Raw genomic sequence first — 7,249 nt, forward strand, 5'->3', positions numbered from 1 at the left:
TGAGAAAGGAAGAATGCAGGTGGTGATAGGTTTGGAGGTTTGGGGTAGGAATCTGGGGATGAATATTCATGCACACTTTTTATGTAAGACGCATGTTTTCACTTCTCTTGGGTATATTTCTAGGAGTGAAATTGCTAGGTGATATGGTAGCTCCCATGTTTAACAATTTAACTGCCAAACTGTTTTCCAAAGCAGCTGTACCATTTTATACTCCTACCAGCAATGTATGAGGGTTCCAGGGTCTCCACATCCTGACAACGCTCATTATCATCTGTCTTTTTAAAATATACCCATTCTAGAGGGAGTCAAGTGGTACTTCAGTGTGGGTTTTTTAAGCTTTTAGGGGACCTATAGTTAATTAATTAATTTTTGGCTGTGCTGGGTCTTCAGTGCTGCGCACGGGCTGTCTCTAGCTGCAGCGCTGGCTTATTGCGGTGGCTGTTCTTGTTGTGGGGCACAGGGTCTAGGGTGTGGGAGCTTCAGTAACTGCAGCATGTGGGCTCAGGAGTTGCGGCTCACGGCTCTGGGGCACAGGCTCAATAGTTGTGGCACATGGGCTTAGTTCTCCTGAGTCATGCGGAATCTTCCCTGTCCAGGGATTGAACCTGTGTCTCCTGTTTTGGCAGGCAGATTCTTAACCACTGGACCATCAAGGAAATTTTTCATTGTGGTTTTGATTTATATCTCCTTAATGGCTAATATTTTGATATCTTTTCACATATGTATTGGCTATTTGCAAATCTTCTTTAGGGATATATCTTTTCAAATCATTTGCCCATTTTAAAACTGGGTTATTTGTCTTTATTGTTGAACTGTAAGAGTTCTTTAAATATTCTGTATGGGTGTGCGTGCTAAGTCATTTTAGTTGTGTCCGATTTTGTATGACCCTATGGACTGCAACCCACTATGCTCCTCTATCCACGGGATTCTCTGGGCAAAAGAATACTGGAGTGTGGGGCTTCCCTGGTGGCTCAGTGGTGGAGAATCCACCTTCCAGTGCAGGGGACATGGGTTCGATCCCTGGTCCGAAAAGATCCCACATGCTGCAGAGCAGCTAAGCCCATGAGCCACAACTACTGAGCCCGTGCTCTAGAGCCCAGGAGCCTCAACTACTGAACCTCAGAGCCTGTGCTCTGCAACAGAAGCCATGAGAAGCTTCCCATCGCAATGAGAAGCCTGCACACCACAACCAGAAAGTAACCCCCTGTTGACCACAACTAGAGAAAAGCTCATGGAGCAATGAAGACCCAGCACAGCCAAATAAATAAATAAAATTTTATATATATATTAAAAAAAAGAAGAATACTGGAGTGGGTTGCTATTTCCTTCTCCAAAATATTCTGGATACTAGTACCTTATCCGGAGAAGGCAATGGCACCCCATTCCAGTACTCTTGCCTGGAGAATCCCATGGATGGAGGAGCCTGGTAGGCTGCAGTCCATGGGGTTGACGAGGGTCGGACACGACTGAGTGACTTCACTTTCACTTTTCACTTTCATGCATTGGAGAAGGACATGGTAACCCAATCCAGTGTTCTTGCCTGGAGAATCCCAGGGACGGGGGAGCCTGGTGGGCTGCTGTCTATGGGGTCGCACAGAGTCGGACACGACCAAAGCGACTTAGCAGCAGCAGCAGCAGCAGCAGTACCTTATCATATATTATGATTTAAAAATATCTTCTCTCAACCCATTTGTTGTCCTTTTACTTTCTTGATGATGTTCTTCAAAGGACAAGAGTTTTTAATTTTGATAAAGTGTAGTTTATCTATTCTTTTCTTTGGTTGTTTGTGCTTGTGGTGTTGTATCTAAGAAGGCTTTGCCTAACCCAAGGTCATGAATATTTCTTCTAAAATTTTATAGGTTTAGTGCTTACATTTAGGTCTATGATCTATTTTAGATTAACTTTTGTGTATGGTGTAGGGAAGGGGTCCAACTTAATTCTTTTGCATGCAAATATACAGCTGTCCTAACACCATTTGTTGAAAAGACTATTCTTTCTCCATGAAATGGTCTTGGAACCTTTACTGAAAAATCAGTCGGCCATGAATATAAGGGTGTATTTTTGGAATCTCAATTCTATTCCACTGATCTATGTCTATCCTTATGCCAGTATCTTATTGTCTTGATTTGTAGTAAGTTTGAAATCGGGACATGTTAGTCCTCCAACTTTGTTTTTTGTTTCCAAAATTTGTTTAGCTATTCGGGGTCCCTCGCGTTTCCATATGATTTCCTGGATCAGCTTGTCAATTTCTGCAAAAACAGCAGCTGGGATATTGATGGGGAATGTGTTGAATCTGTAGACCAACTTGGGGTGTACTGGCATCTTAACAATATTAAGTCTTCCAATTTATGAACACGAGATGTCTTTGTTAATTAGGTCTTTGTTAATTTCGTTCAGTGATGTTTTGTAGTTTACAGTGTGTAAATCTTACACTTCTTTTTGTTATGTCCTATTTGTTTCTAAGCATTTTATTCTTTTTGATACTCATAAATGGAATTATTTTAATTTTATTAAAAAATGTTCATTGCCAGTATGTAGAAATAGTTGACTTGAATATATTGATCTTGTATCCTGTACCCATTTATTAGTTCTAATTGTTTCTTATGGTTTTCTGTTTACAAGGTCATCTAATCTGTAAATAGATAGTTTTACTCTTCCTTTCCAATCTAGTTTTATTTTGTTTTCTTGCCTAATTGCCCTAGCTAGAACCTCCAGCACAATGTTAAAATAGAAGTCAGGAGTATGGCTATTGTTTGAAAAGATGTCAATTTTTCTCATAACAATTTCTCTTATAATTCCAAAAAGAATTAGAGCTCATGTGGATGAATACACAGCTGAGAGCAGCTATAAAAAGAGAAACAAGTGAAGATTTTCCCTTCTGCTATAGTAAAGCATTTATAAGACAACAATAATCAAAATGGAACAGCACTGACAGAAAGATATAAATGTCAGTGGATTAGAGTAAAAAGTTCAGACTCTGTATATATAAGAACAAGAAAACCAATGGCAAAGGGATAGGGTTTTTTAGTAAGTATTGGGGAACTTGGATAGCTTTTGGGGGAGACAGAGTTAGATTTTCACCTCAAGTCATTCATCAAAATAGTTTCTAGAAGAAATTAAAGAGAATGAAGGAACAAATAAAAAGCCAAACAATTTAAAAACTAGAAAAAATATGAATGGATATTATTGGACCTATGAGTGTGGAAGAACGTATGCTTGAAATATTAGAAGAAATTCAAGGATTTGACTCCATAATGTATGTCAAAACATATTTGCGATAAATAAAAAAGGCAAAGTATTATTATTCCTAACATAGACAGGGTTAATATAAATTAGTAAGTTAAGGCTTCAAAGAAAAATGGGCATAGAAAAGAGACAATTCAAAAATAAACTTATTAAAAGGGGAAATACAGATGAGTAATAACTGAAAAAAATGTTCAATATCACTGGCAATCAAAGAACTGCAAAGGGAACAAGAAGGTACTACCTTTAGCTTTCAGCAGAGATTTCTAAGGTGTTACTCATCACTGCTTAGGGTATGTTGAGATAGCTCTCATACTAATCTTATGAATTATTAGATATATTATTAGGCCCATTGTATAATGTGGAGACTGAGATTCTGAGGTTCAGTATTTTGCCCAAGCTTATATTGCTAGTAAGTGGTGGCACCAGGATTTAAATCCAGGCTGGGCAACTCTATTACAGTAAAGTGAAAGTGAAGTCGCTCATCGTGTCCAACTCTTTGGGACCCCATGGACTGTAGCCTACCAGGTTCCTCCGTCTATGGGATTTTCCACACAAGAATACTGGAGTGGGTTGCCATTTCCTCCTCCAGGAGATCTTCCCCACCCAGGGATCGAACCCGGGTCTTCCACATTGTAGACAGACGCTTTACCCTGAGCCACCAGGGAAGTCAATTATAGTAAAGGCCCTTTAAAATAGCCGTGGGAGGGAGAGGTGAAGGACAGGGGGAAATGTAGCTTGCAGAGCCAGGCAGATGCATTTTTATAGTGCCTGCATGGAAGCGTTATGATATTGCACAGGGAAGCAATGAGTGGAAATTACATAGAAGGACCACTGTTTCAAAGCAAGAACTGTCCCAAATGGACTAGAGAGGCCCAGGAAGGCAGAGAACACACCCAGCCCTGGGGAAGAAGAGGAAGCAGGAGGGTTCTCTCTTTAACCCTCACATCAGACTGCAGTTGGGTGATCTCACCTCCTAGACCAGAAAACACCTCTAGGTGGCCAAGACCTCAATGTTTTCAGAGTTTCTGCTCTTTTCTCAACTGCAAACAGCTAGTAGAGCCCACCCTTTCTCTTAGGGCCAAGTGCCCTGCAGTGGAGACCTTCCTGACTTCACTGCCCTCTTGCAGCTGCAATCCCAGGCTAGCAGGAAGCCTGAGCTTGCCAAATTATGAGGGCCAGGGCAGGAGGAAGGAGGGAGTAGCCCATCTTTGTTCTCTTTTGCCCTTTCCTGGAGCCTTACTACTCCATGGGGGAGGGGAGGGAAGTGGGTGGACAGAGCCAGTCCTGTCACGTTGGAGAGCTAAGAAAAACCCATGAAACAGAGCCATTAAAGGACAATGACAAGCATATGCTAGTCATGCCTTGGCAAAGATACCTTCATTTGCAAAGCCCTGGGGAGTTCATTCTTAAAGTGTGGCTTCATCCTGACTCTTAACCTTGGGTAAGCCTGTTTAACCTTTTTTTATACCTCAATTTCTTCATCTGTAAAATGGGTATGACAACACTTCCTGCTTTACTGACTTCAGATGATATAGTAGGCTTAGACGACCAACAAACTAAGCTAGTTTAAGGGCAGAGTACCACAGGCAGTAGAGTCACTTGGACCTGAGCCCAAGTCCAGTCTGCAATTTTCTGGTTACAAACTTGGGGAAAATCATCCAAGCTTTCATTGCTTTAGCTTCCTCAACCATGAAGATGAAGTAGCAATTTGTTGCTGCTGTTTAGCCGCCAAGTCGTATCCGACTCTTTGCAACCCCATGGGTTGTAGCCCGCTATTCTCCTCTGTCCATGGGATTTCCCAGGCAAGAATACTGGAGTAGGTTGCCATGACCTTCTCCAGGGGATTTTCCCAACCCAGGGATTGAACCCACATCTCCTGAATTGCAGTTGGAGTCTTTGCTGCTGAGCCACCCGGGCAGCCCAAAGGTAGCAATAGCATTTGCTTTAAAGGGTTGTCTTCAAAGGAAAATGAAAAAGTACACATAAAGCAATTGGTAGAACAAGGACTCGAGAGCACCCAGGTTTAACCATTATACTGTAATTCCCTCACAACTGTAATGCATATAAAACAACATATACTATAAAGACTGGAAATTCAACAAGTTGTTAACAGTGCTTATTTCTGAACAGTGAGATCTTAATCTATTTTTTATTTCCTTCTTTATATTTTTCTGTATTTTCCAAATAAATTTTATAATCAGAAAGAAGCTATATATGATGTTCAGATGCTTTGAGATCATTTGTGATGGTCTCTATCATGTAATCTCAGCAACTGCTTAAAGTAGGAATCATTATTCCCATTTTGTAGATCAGGAAACAAGGCTGAGAGAGGTTAGAGAGCTGGCTTAACCTTCAGGTCTTACTGTTGTTAAGTGGCAGAGAGCCACGATCCATAGGCAGAGGTGGCTGTCTCCAAAGCTAGGTGCTGTCCACAGGGATGCTGGGCTGCAGGGCTCAGAGTGCACTCCTTCACCCCATTTTGATCATAGGTGAGGTAGAAGGATGGAGCCCTGGTGCATAATATGCTCCCATGGGTCTCATGTACCTGGACTACAACCATATTCCTGGTAGAGGACATGGCCTGGAAAAGTGGGGACTCTGGCATCCTTCTTTCACAGCATAAAACATCAAGAAGTACTGTGAAGTCTCCCCGAGAAGAAATAAAGGTTTCCACTATCAAAGTCTGCAATGCAGGAGACCTGGGTTCGATCGCTGGGTTGGGAAGATCCCTTGGAGAAGGAAATGGCAACCCACTCCAGTATTCTTGCCTGGAGAAGCCCATGGACAGAGGAGCCTGGTGGGCTACAGTCCATGGGGTCACAAAGAGTCGGACACAACTGAGTGACTTTCACTTCACTTCACTATCAAAGTATCCAATAGAAGAACAACAACAACAGCAAAAGCATAACTACAATACATAAGATTGAGAGAGAAAAGTGGGCAGGAGCTAAATCATTATCTGTCATAGGAAGACAATAGATAGTGACCAGTCCTGATAAATCTAGATAAACTATGTAAGCATGTAGAGATGGGGAGGTAACCACCAGGCCCAAAATTAACCCTGGAATGAGGGGTGGGAAGGAAATATTTTGTTTTTCATCATAAGCATTTCTGTCCTATTTGATTTTTTTTAAGCTGTGTTTCATATATATTTTTTACAATACGATTTTTAATACAGGCTCTAAAACGAAAACAACAAAAACGACTTTGGAGTCATCTGTGTGGATTCACATCCCACTTCTTCCAGTTATGAATCATGGCAGGTTAACCTCTCTAAGCTGCAATTTTATCTTCCTGAAAATAAGGATTAAAAACCATACTCACCCCACAGGGCTGTTTTGAGGACAAAATGAGGTAACGCATGTAAAACATATGGGCCAGCACTGGCCGAAATTTAGCATCTGCAATTATTAACCACTGTTGTCATTATCAATAATAAACCAAGCATGCAAGTAATACCAAGGGCTTTGCACAGAGTAGGCTCTTAATGGATATAAGGAATTGTTTAAAACCTCCACCAGAGCCTATAATTTTCCCCAACTCGGGACGCATGAGCCCCAGCGGTCCGAGTGAACACTTAAATATTGATGTGGTTACTCATTTATTCATTTCTGCTCTCCGCCGCAGTGGCCGGTGACCGCGAGCTCCTTGGACTCCCTCGCCGGGTTCATACTTGGTCCCTCCCGCGCGTAGAAGTGGGAGCCAGCGGCAGCTCACCCGCTTTCGGGTCGCTGACCCGGGACCATCACGCGGCGTAGCGTGAATCGCCTCTGGTTTCACGCGGGGAACTTTCCCGGCAAGGGCAGGCTGGAGGAGATACCAAGGGGGCAGCCGGGTGCGCATGGCTCCCACTTGCCAGCGCAAAGGAGATGGCCATCCAGGGGAGGGGTGGGGCGGGGCAGTTTTAGGGCGAGGGCTTTCCGGAGCAGGGACGTCTTGAAAGAAGGCTTGGGATTGGCCGGGAGGCGCGGAGCGGGCATTTCAGACCCGGCCGAGGGTGCGG

The sequence above is a fragment of the Bison bison genome, unplaced genomic scaffold (genome assembly GCF_000754665.1).
Source record: "Bison bison bison isolate TAMUID 2011002044 unplaced genomic scaffold, Bison_UMD1.0 scf7180017864508, whole genome shotgun sequence".
NCBI lineage: Eukaryota > Metazoa > Chordata > Mammalia > Artiodactyla > Bovidae > Bison > Bison bison.